Here is a 12,464-nt window from a genome sequence, read left to right as displayed (position 1 = left end):
GAAATTCTTAAACAGTAAGTTCTAGGAGTTTAGAAATAGTGTTATTTGTTAAATGTCTTACTTTTATTGATTGAATTATTCCCGTGAATAGATAATCTGTCAGTTTAACTGGCCCCACCCGAGGCTTAGGAGCAGAGCAAGGAGGTCGTGAGAACTATCAGTTAAAGTCATATATCTGATATACATGTGTCTTGCAAAGATCTTACAAAGTAATTTTGATTAATTGATTTATAGATTTGAATTATTCATTTATTTACTATTCATATATCAATTTCTACATCATTGATACTATGTTTGCATATTGACTCGGGATGAGGCGGCAGTAGAACTTACCACTTGATGGGTTGCATCAGGACCGTATGCGCACCGGTATGAAACTGAGACAAGTAGTAAAAGAATAATTAGGACTTGCCCTAGTCGAGTTCAACTCTCTAAGCTGTGTAAAGTATATTTGCCGGAGTGAAGGTCCCTAGTCGAGCATTGCTCTCTAAGCGCCGGCTTTATTGGAAATCAAGTGATCAGACTAGACTGAAGGACCCTGGTTGAGCTCCGCTCTCTGGGCGCCAGTCTTGTTGGAGTGAGAGAGCCGAAAGGCTAAGGCTGTTAGTGTTGGGGTTAGGATTTTGCTGAGATACTCGTCCCGTAGCATGTAAAATTTATTTTATAGAAGCATGGCATGACACGTATTTTTGCATGACTTAGTATTTTAGTTTAATTAAGTAAATGTTTTATTGAAATGGTTGTATTCATTTTTTGATATATGATTTCAACTCACTCTCGAGACTGACAGTCTCAAATTTAACTGTTTTTCAGGTGTTTGTTAGTTTCCTGCAGTTCTTTTTCCTCTAGCAGCTTGACTCCTTCATTTTCGGGTTTCATGTAACTGATTACTTTTTAAATTCTAGATTCTCCGCAGTAGAAGTTTCAGACTTATCATTTTGTAATTTCCTATAAATTCAGGTCTTGCCTAATTATGCTGGCAGACCGAATTAAATATGTAGTATCTGACGGTTAAAGGTTACTTATGAAATATTGCAATATGGATAGAGTCCATATTACAATTTATTTGAGTTAGTGAATGATCAGGCTTGCTACGGGTTTCGGTGGGCTTACGCCTACCCATTCCCTAGCGCTGGTCACGGGCCCACATATCAGGTCGTGATAGTTTCCATTATGATTAGGTAATTAAACATGTTAAAAATGATTACATGAAAGACTTTCCATTTGTTAGTTTACTGTATTTTAATTTTTTTATCAATTTAGGATTTTGTCTTCTGTTGCTTTTATTTTAATATTTCTATCCTATTTTCTTTTATTCTAATCGACTTTAATGTTTGTGCATGTGAAATTCGGCTATAGGGATACAAAAATATACTAATGAATCATTGAAAGTCAGCCCGGAACCCTAGAGCCGATCAGTTGTTCAGCTCCAACATTTTTTTCATTTTTTGGGACGATTTTTTATGTATTTCAACTTCTGTATAGTTTTTAGGTCTTTTCTTCTCGCAATCGTACTTATAGGTTGGGTTGTAAAGATTAGGTTTTACTTTCTGCCTTTATTTTGTCTATTTTATTTATTGCATGGTTAATTAAATATGTGTTATATGATTGACTAATTAAAATGGGTCACACAGACTTAGGGTTAAAAAGTGATCCAACATGAATCTATTAGCCTAATAGGCTAATCAATATAAAGTGGGCCTAAAACCCTAAAAAAGCTAAGTAGACTTAGCGGGCTTTGGCATGCTTAGTTAGGGATTGAGTTTAATTAGAATTAGGTTCACAATGAAATAGGCCTTTTCATAATAAGCAGTCCATTAGGTCTAAAGGCTGGAAATCAAAAGCATAACATGTAAATGGGCTAGACTAGGTGGGTACATGCATAATTGACTAGTAAACTAACTTAACAACTCCAATACGGGCTAGGCTTGAATAAAATGAGCTAGACTTTGGTATATTATTAGTATTATCTGGTATGCCTGTGTATAAATTGCTTGCATTTATAGGGAATTATTTGTTACATAATAAAATTAAAGACTAATATATACAAATAAGTAAGTTGGCTTCCATATCTATCTCTGGACTTTATAGCGCAAGCTTCCTTATAGAATCTGAGAACCGTCACTCATTAGTAAAAGTGTCCCGGTGATTACCCAGGAGGTGACTCCCATCTTCGTGCTAGTCTTAGTGATTAGTTAGCTTGTCCTCGATTAGTTGAAAAGCCTTATAATGTTGTAATCATTAAAAATACTTTGGTGCATGCTCGAAACCGCCGCCCATAGTGGCGACTCCGATGGGGATAAGAGAAGCTAATTTCAATATATGTTTGTCTTTAATTTTATTATTTAATAGATTATTTTTGCATCAGTACACTTTCACAAACTATATACTTTGGTCCCTATAACTCTTATGGCGTCAGTTAGTGGTTCTTTGGTTCCACTCGAATCTTAGAATTGCAATATTGGCTACTATCACTCACGAATGATAAGTGAATTTCCTTCATCGTATGGACCATTGATGCGGGTACGAGCCAAGAAAGAACACTTTTTGCTTATGGGAGCCTTTTATCCTTACCCAAGACTCAGCCCATGGTAATGGTCGTAGTAATCTCCCTTAGAAATCTGGTTGCTTGCTATGTGAGATGTTTTTCCTTGTAAGTATCTTAAGCCCAAGTATTGAAAGGCCTTGGCCTAGAAATGTGGAACCAGGCTCTAAGCCTAAAATATGCAGGCTTTTATGCTTATATTGAGAAACATCGCTTTGTTTGCTTTAATCTGCTTTGAGAGCTTATGGTATGCGCGTCGGGCCCACTATCCCCCATTGATAGAAAGCCCAAACCAAAAATCTTAGGGAAGAAAGACTCACCATGAACCGTGTGGGGGAGAAATAAGGTTGGAATGATGAATTGTATACTACTGTGTGGGCTAACCCTTTTCTTTTACCTTGTGTATTGCACGTGCATCATGCATCGCATGCATCATACTAACCCTTATTTTTTTAGCCATATAGACTCGGTTGTGGGTGGAAGAAGCAAGATAGTGTGAGGTTGGAAAGAATGCCCATCTCTCCAAGAATCAAAGTCGTTTTAGAGCACCTAGAAAGAGCAAGACGCCAAGCTATTAAAGAGATCACCAACGAAAGAGCTAATGAATAAGATGTCGAGATCCTTAAAAATGTTATCATTGATGACTTGAGGGGTGTGATTTAGGAAGAGTTCTAACAACTTTTGACCAGGATAACTGAAAACCAAGCCCCACTTGTTGATGCTGTTGTACCGGCTAAGCCCCTATTGTTGACTCGGCTATAGTTACTGTTGAGACTGCTATAACCACTACAGCTGCAACTATTATCGCGGCTAATGCTAATGCTAAAGACTCGACTAGAAGGGGAGTCTCTCGAAATTTTTAGGATTTTAATGAGTTCATGCTAGACTAGGCTAAAAGGGAGACTGCCCTTGCCACCAACAAAGCTTTGAGTGGTTTGAGCGTTCGGCTTGACAAGATTCAGGGCATACTAGAGATCAAAGGTTTGGACCCTACCTATGATTTCGAAGAGCTGGTTTTGACGGGAGAAGACAAGCTACCTGCGAAGTTCAGAATACTTGAGATGAACAAGTTTGACGGAACTGATGACCCAAAGGTTCATCTAAAGCAGTATGTAACCATCACAGGAACTACTCAATTGAGCATGACCCAAATTGTCAAGTTGTTTATGCTGTCACTTGAAGGACCCGCTGTCAACTGGTATCACAGTCTAGAAAAATCTGCCAAAGCTGAATGGCACGATTTATGCAATTCTTTTATCAAGCATTATGACTATAATACTCATTTGGAAGTGTTAATCAAGGATCTCAAATCTACTAAGCAAAAGATGCATGAGTCCTTCTCTGATTTCCTAATTAGATGGAGGAATAAGGTGAGACTGATAAAGAATAAGCACTCTGAAAAGGACCAAGTTCGTATAGTGGTCCGAAACGTCCTTCCAGGATGGGTTGAAAGGTTGCAAATGATGAACCCGAAAACCTTCATGGACTTATATGATGATGGGTTACAAGTTGAGAAAATCGAGAACAACAAAAGGAAGATTGTGAGAAACTGATGGAAGGGCAAACTACCAAGCTAGAAGGAGCAGGACCCTGGACGTGAATGCTATATAACAATCGAGGAAGTTCTCCAACTTCAAGCAACCTCTCTCTAAGTTCTTTGAAAGATTAGTTTAGAATGGCAATGCTCCACCCTACCACCCTAAAGAACCTACCAAATCCTTACGCACTCAGGTATAAACCCAATACCTAGTGTGGAAATGTCGTGAATGCCAGCGAAAGGTGGTGCACCAGGAAGGAGAGGTAGAAGAAGATGGATATGTGTATAAAGGCATGGTTGCAACTTTAGCAAATGAGAAAATGCTCATAAGCTCCCCCCTTAAAATACATTGCTATTATTATTGTTATTATTATTATTATTATTATTATTATTATTATTATTATTATTCTAATATTTATATATATAAATATATAAAAGCACATACACTTAATTTATTATCCCAACGATTGACACTAGCTTAGACTTATAATAATAATAATGATAATCATATAAATAAATAAATAATAATTAATGTAAATTAAGCTCAAGCTTAATAGAAAAATAAATATTTTAAATAAGACTACAACTCAAGTAATGCATTTCGATACTCGACTAATTATTTAAAAATTATTTAATGCTTGAAATTAATACTAAAATAATTTATTTACTAAAATACCTCTGAAAAATAAATAATATTAAAATTCAAAAATTACAAGGTATTACATCCTCCTCTCTTAAGAAAGTTCATCCTCGAATTTGGAAGGAGCAAGGCTTACCTTCAGGCTGAAACAAATATAGGAATCTTTCATTTCCTGCTTAGTCTCCTAGGTACATTCCTTGGTAGAATGATTTCATCACAACACCTTTACCATCGATATAACCTTGGAGTGAAGCTGGCGAACCTAAGTATCCACAACCATGATTGGTTGCTCCTCATAAATTAAATCTTTGTTCACCCCCATATACTGAGGTTGCAACACGTAGGAAGGATCTAAAATACACTTCCTTAGCATTGGTATATGAAACATAGGATGCACATGCGAGAAATTCGGTGGTAAATATGATTTATATGCTACCTCTCCAATCTTGTCGATAATCTCGAAGGGCCCTACATAACATGGGCTAACTTGCCCTTCTTATCAAATTGCATCACACCTTGCATAGGAGATACCTTTAGGAATGCATACTCTTCGATATTGAGCTCCACATGCTTCGCTTCAGATCTGCATAACTCTTCTGCCTACTAAAAGTTGTCTTCAGTCTCTAGATGATAGGAATTTTTTTCGAAGTAATCTAGACCAACTCTAGTCCTGCTAACTTCTACTCACCAACTTCTTTCCAACATATAGGAGATCTGCAATTCCTGCCATATAATGCCTCATAAGGAGTCATCTCGATGCTCACATGATAACTGTTAGTTAAGCAAATTCAATCAATGGCCAATACTGATCTTACAGACCACTAAAACAAATAACACACATCTGAAGCATATCTTTCAAAGTCTGAATCATCCTTTTCAACTAACCATCAGTCTAGGGGGTGGAAAGCTGTGCTGAAGTCTAATTTGGTATCAAGCTCTTCTTATAGCTTTCTCTAACACCTTGAAGTGGATTGTTACCCTCTATCAAACACTATAGAGATAGAAACTCTATAAAGACTTACAATCATTTCTAGGTATACCCTTGCATATTTAGTCACTGAATAAGTAGCCTTCATAGGTAGGAAGTGTGTTGACTTAGTCAACTGATCCACAATTACCCAAATAGAGTCATACCCAGCCGAAGTCTTAGGCAAACCTGACACAAAATTCATATTAATCCTTTCCCATTTTCGCTCTAGAATAGAAAGTTGTTGCAATAAACCTAACAGCTTATGATGCTCAAGCTTAACCCACTGACATGTCAAACACTTGGAAATAAACTCTACCAAATCTGTCTTCATCCCGCTCCACCAATAAATGCCTTTGGTACATCTTGGTAGAACTTGGGTGAATATTTTAAGTTGTAAAATGAGCCTCTTCTAAAATCTCCTTCTTGAGATTATCCCCATTCAGAACACATAACCGAGTGCCCATCTTAAGAATACCATCATCATCTATAACAAAATCACTAGCTTGACCCTGCTGCACTTTTTCCAAGATTTTTCTTAACTCTGGGTCTTGAGCTGACTTGATTTTGTCAACAATACGGATCGAACAACTAAATGCGCCAACAATACTCCTGATTCCAATACCTCGAACTATAACCCTTGATTGTACAACTCATACAACTCTTTAGTCAAAGGTCTTTTCTCCATGGTGATGTGAGCTAGGCTACCTCTTGACTTCCTACTTAAAGCATCTGCCACTATGTTTGCTTTATCGGATGGTAAAGAATAGTACAATCATAATCCTTTAGAAGCTCTAACCATCTTCTCTACCTTAGATTTAACTACTTATGCTGGAATATATACTTCAGATTCTTGTGATCCATACATATCTTGTATGTCTCCCTGTAGAGATAATGCCTCCAAGTTTTAAGAGCAAAAATTATTGTTGCCATATCTAAGTCATGAGTGAGATAATTATGTTCATGCCTCTTCAATTACCTGGATGCATAAGCCACTTTTATTTTGCATTTGATTCTTGTATTAGTTTAATCATGAACATATGTAACTAATCGCATTAAAACCATTTGGGGGTGATCTTTAGCCATGTTAGGTTTGTTTTGTGCTTAAATGATTGGATTGTTGATTTAAGATTGTAGTTTTCATTCAAGTATAATAAAATCTATTGTTTCTTCTTCATTGATGAATCAATTTGAGAACTCCTTTGTAACTGAGAAATTCAATTGAGTTTGGACAACTACTTATGTGATTAAGTGATTTACATCTTAAAGATGAGTGTAATAACTTACTGGAATAAGAACTAGACATTCTTATTAGTAATAATTTAGAGATTAATGCTATTCTAAGATCAATTATTAGGAAGAGATTCCAACTTTAGATCTTTAGAATTAGGAATTGGTTAAGTTAAGAGATTTCAACTTTAGATCTTTAGAATTAGGAATTGGTTAAGTTAAGAGAGAGGCCAATTCATTTGAGAAATTATCCACAGATTGAAATTCTTAATCAATTAATTCATAATTTATTGTTTTAAGCCGGCTAGCTAAAAGGATCCCCAATTAGGTTAACTCATCTCATTGTCTTTTCCAAACTTTCATTCTCTTTGTTAAAATTTAGTTTTCATTTGCATTCTCATTCATTTTTAGTTAATGGTCTTCACCACCTTTTGATCGGTTAGATAATAGGAATAGCGTAGTAGTAGTCTTTTTCTCTTAGAGCTTTTAGCCACAAATATAGCTCCTCCAAAGATTATATAAACGTCACACTTTTTTTAATCTCTCTTTTCTAGGGATCCTTCCCGATCTCTATCTCTTGATCCTTTGGAATCCCTCAAACTTTTGCTCCTGTCTGACTGACCCTCTTTTCTAACAACAAATCTCTTGAGGTGTCCCTTCTCAATCAATCAATCAATCTCTCTCTTGAGGTGAATACAGTCCTCTGTATCATGACCATAACCGTTGTGGAACTTACAGAACTTGTTTTTGTTCCTAGAATTTATAGTTTACTCGCTCATGGGATTTGGATACCAAATATCACCCTTATTCTTCTGAATCCACATTAAGATATTGGTCCTTGATGTGTTCAGAGGAATAAAGTCTTTCTCATTACTGCTCTTGGAATCACTCATCCTCCTATCATTCTTATACCCTTGCTTAGGCTCATCAGACTTCCCTTTTGACTGAGTATCATGGTCGATCCTTCTTCCAACTCGGTTATCCTCATCTAACATGATGAAGCTGTAAGCTCGGTCCATGAGCTTGGCATATGATTATGACGGTATGTTGTAGAAATGTACCTAGGATTATCATTTGTGCCCAAATTAAATAAATCAATTCGAATAGAATTAATGGCAAATATACTCATGTAATAATAGAATTGTCATGCAAAATATCATTAAGATAAACATCATAAAACAAGAAAAAACCAAAGTTATATTATTAATCCTAAAAGCATAATCATATTTTTGTATTAAAACAAATCAAGAGCTAAATCTTGTGAAGCTTCATCATCTTTATATGGTAACTTTTCAATTTCTGTAGCTTCAAGGTTTTTCATGCTTCAACTAGCTTTAGCATTTTCAATTTCTTCTACTTATAAGCCATTATCGTACAAGCCTATGAAGGTCTTGGGATTCATCATCTGCAGCTTTTCCACCCAAGATGGGAGGACATTTCATACTATTATCCGAACTTGATCCCTTTTAGAAGGCTTGTTCTTCATTAAAATCACTTTTCTTCTCCATTTAGTCAAGAAGTCGGAAAAAGACTCAATGGGTGTTTGCTTCGTCGATTCTAAATCCCTTATATAGACTTTTAGGTAAGCATTATAGTCATATTGCTGCAGAAAAGCATCACAGAGCTTTTTCCAATCAGGCTTGATGGACCTTGCTCACCCATTGTCCTAGTTCACAGCTAGATCTCTAATGAGAGTACAAATAACTTGATGATTTGGGTCTTAGCCAAATGATGCACTCATGATAGTAGCATATTGCTTCAAGGGCGCACCTTTGGATCTCCAGGTCCATTGAACTTTTGCATTTCAAGCATGTAAAACTTAGGAGGCAACTTGTCTTCTCCAATTAACATCAGTTCATCGAAATCAAAGGTTGAATCTAAACCTTGATCTTTCAGCATATCTTACATCTTGTCAAGCCTTTTAGTCAGACTATGCAGAATCTCAGTTTTCATAATAGCTTTTGCAATAAGAGCAGACTATTTCTTAGCTTGTTCTAACATATAGTCATATAAATTCCAAAAGTGCTCACCATGTGCTTCCACATCATGAATAGCAGTTGTAGGGCCAATAATAGCCTTTTGGATAGTCTCTTTCTCAAGAGTCTTAACCAAAGCTTACTAGAGTTTCTCTCATATCATAATCCTTAGGTTAGCCATGATTGCAGTCTTGATAACATCAATGTCGTACTTGTGGGCTATCTTTGTTTTAACTTATAAAGTGCTACTTCTTAGGCTCTTGTCTTGATTGCTGGTGAAATAGGCCCCTTGATATTCATTTCTTGTCTTATCCAAAACTAAGGACGATAATCTAAAATGGCTTCAAGACAGAGAGTTAGAGTGATGCATGAGATACATAGTATGCATGATGCACGTGAGATGCAAAAAAGGTTAGAAAGCACAAAGAAATTTACAAATTACTGTATCCTTCCAACAGTATTACTCTGGCACACAATTCATAGTGAGTCTTTCTTTCTTAGGATTTTGGGCCTGTGCTTCCTACCAATAGGGGATAGTAGGCTTGACGTGCATGCCATAAGCTTTCAAAGCATATTTAAATAAACAAGGTACTGTTTCTCAGTATAAGTATAAGCTTCCATATTTTGGGCCTAGAGCTTGGTTCCATATTTTTAGGCAAAGGCCTTTCAATACTTCGATTTAAGATACTTACAAGGAAAAACATCTCACATAGCAAGTAATGGAGTTCTTAAGGAAGATTACTATGGCCATTACCATGAGCTGAGTCTTGGGTAAGGATAAAAGGCTTCCATAAGTAAAAAGTGTTATTCCTTGGCTCGTCTCCCCACTCAAAGGTCCATGCGACGAAGGAGATTCACTCATTACTTGTGAGTGATGGTAGTCAGTGTCATAATTCTAGGATTCGAGCGGAACCATAGAACCACTAGCTTATGACATTGGGGCTATAGGAGTCAAAGTGTATAGTGTATGAAAATGTAGTGATGCAATAATAATCTATTAAATAATAAAATTAAAGAAAAACATACACCAAAATCAACTTCTCTTATCCCTAGTGGAGTCACCACTGTCGGTGGTGGTTTTAGGCACACACCCAAGTGTCTTTAGCGACTACAGCATTGTAAGGATTTTCAACTTAATCAGAAACACACTAACTAGTCACTGAGACTAGTGTAGAGATGGGAGTCACCACCGGGTAATCACCGAGACAATTCTACTGATGAGTGACATTGCTTAGATTCCATAAGGAAGCTTATGCTACAAAATCCAGAGATGGATCCGGAAGCTAACTTCCTTATTTGTGTATATTAGTCTTTAGTTTTATTGTTTAATAAACTATCCCTTATAAATGCAAGCAATTTATGCACATGCATATCAAATATCACACATAATTCACATAAATCTAGTCCATTTTATTCAAGCCCAGCCTATATTAGAGTTGTTAGCCTAATATACATTAATTACGATGTCAATTGAACGAACAGAATAAATACATTAAAATAAAAACAACATGAGTCAATTGAACGAATAAAACCTCAAAACTGATAAAAACTCTAAAAAAACTAGAAGTACAGTAAACGAACATATAGCAAATTAATCATGCAATCATATTAAACATGTTTAATTACCTAATCATAATGGAGATATAATCTAAACTTTAATCTTATTGCATGTCATCAGATCCAAAACCTTAATTAGCAAAATTATCATATTCAAAATCCTAAAGTTCTTATTATTATATTCAAAATCGAATTAACATGCACATCCACAAATACCCTAATCTAATCATACTGATCATAAATCATAATTCTAATCATGTTTCTAAAAATAAAATAGCAAAAGAAATTTAAAAAAAAAAGGAATGAAGAACCAATTTTATGATGATGGTAAATGCATGTTTGAAGGGACTATCAAGTTGCCACTGTAATTGATAGATTTGCGAGTCTTAAGTGATGAGAATGGAGTTGAGTCAAAGACAAGATAGGAATCTAGTGCTAGACTTGGTGTAGAGAAATTTTATGTCAATTTAGAAAACAGGTTTCTAAAAATGGTTCTTTCTTAGTGGCTTCTTTCCAAAAACCGTTCTTTCTTAGTGGCTTGAAGCTTCTGTTGTCAAATAAGAATGATAGTCATTTTCTTTCTTTTCTCTCTAGTTTTTCTCTATGTGTTTTCTTTCTTACTGTTTTTCAAGTATCGTTGTTTCTTGTTGCCAAATTCCAATTCTTCCTTTGTTTTTTCGAACCCTAATCACCTTTTTCTATTTATAGAGGTAGAGTTTCAAAGAAAACCCTCAGGATGACGATAAAATTCAAAATAATACCAATAAATATCCAATTTTATTTTTTAAATTTAAATAATTATCAATAAAAATTTAAATCCTTTTAGAATCTGTATATGAACGTAGAATCATTAAGAAAAATAATGCCAGATTGCAAAAACCTAACCAGCTCTATGTTGAGCCAATTGGCTCTATATAGAGGAAGTTTAAAACCTTGTAATTAGGTCTCTGAATTTGTGAAAACTGTTGTTTTGACCCTCTTCAAACTCCGATTCGTATTTTTCATAGAGAAATCTATGATCAAGGATAAAACAAGATCCATTTTGCATCATATCTAAGGGACTTCTTGGTTCGAGCCGAAGAAGCAATGTCACTCTAAATTTTATTTTTCTTGACAATTGAGTCCAACCTGATTTTGAAAAAGTAATTCCAGCTAGATTAACCTCAACCCTAGTCTCGGATTCACTTGTTCTTCATCTCCCGAGACCCGAGAAGACAGTAGCTTTCATCATAGGATTTTTCATTTTTTTTCTTGATATCTAGATTAGGAAAAGAGGTGATAACACTTACCACACTAGTATCACTATCAAAATGCCCTTACTGAAGTAATTAATTATAAATATATGAAAAATAACTTTTTGCATATAAATTTCTGTTTTATACTATTTCACTTATTAATCCTTTTAAATATCTTTTCAATATCTAATATAATAATATAATTTTAATATTTGATTAATATTAATTAATTAAATTCAATGAAACTAGTTAGTCAATTTTATTTTTATGATTTTAATAATAAGAATGTTCAAAATATATCTTTATTTGTATCATAATTATGAGTATTTTCTTACTAAAATAATAAACTCTATACAAATTACTTAAATTAATTATAATAAATATTTTTTTCTTGTAATTATTACTATTACTATAATTAAAATGCGGATATTATAAATCAGTCAGTCCAATGAACTAAGCAAAATTAATTTTGCCTAATCTTTTCTATTATACCCAGTTATGAGGATTAATGCTATATTAGTGCCCAAGTGCTAAACTAGGCATTACCTTAAGAATTTTTATTTATGATGCTATGGCAAATAATGGGTTTAAGTTTTTCTTTTTAATTTTTGAATGAGCAAGGACAATATTTTGCCCAGCATTATTAATAAGATTAATTTTCTGTCTTAAAATGTCACGATCCCACCTGTGGGCCCGTGACCGGTACTAGGGAATGGGTAGGCTTAAGGCCACCGAAACCCGTAGTAAGCCTGACACTCACTGATTTAAACAAATCTC

Source organism: Ricinus communis, chromosome 7 (assembly GCF_019578655.1).
Source record: "Ricinus communis isolate WT05 ecotype wild-type chromosome 7, ASM1957865v1, whole genome shotgun sequence".
NCBI lineage: Eukaryota > Viridiplantae > Streptophyta > Magnoliopsida > Malpighiales > Euphorbiaceae > Ricinus > Ricinus communis.
Note: the sequence above shows the minus strand (reverse complement) of the source record.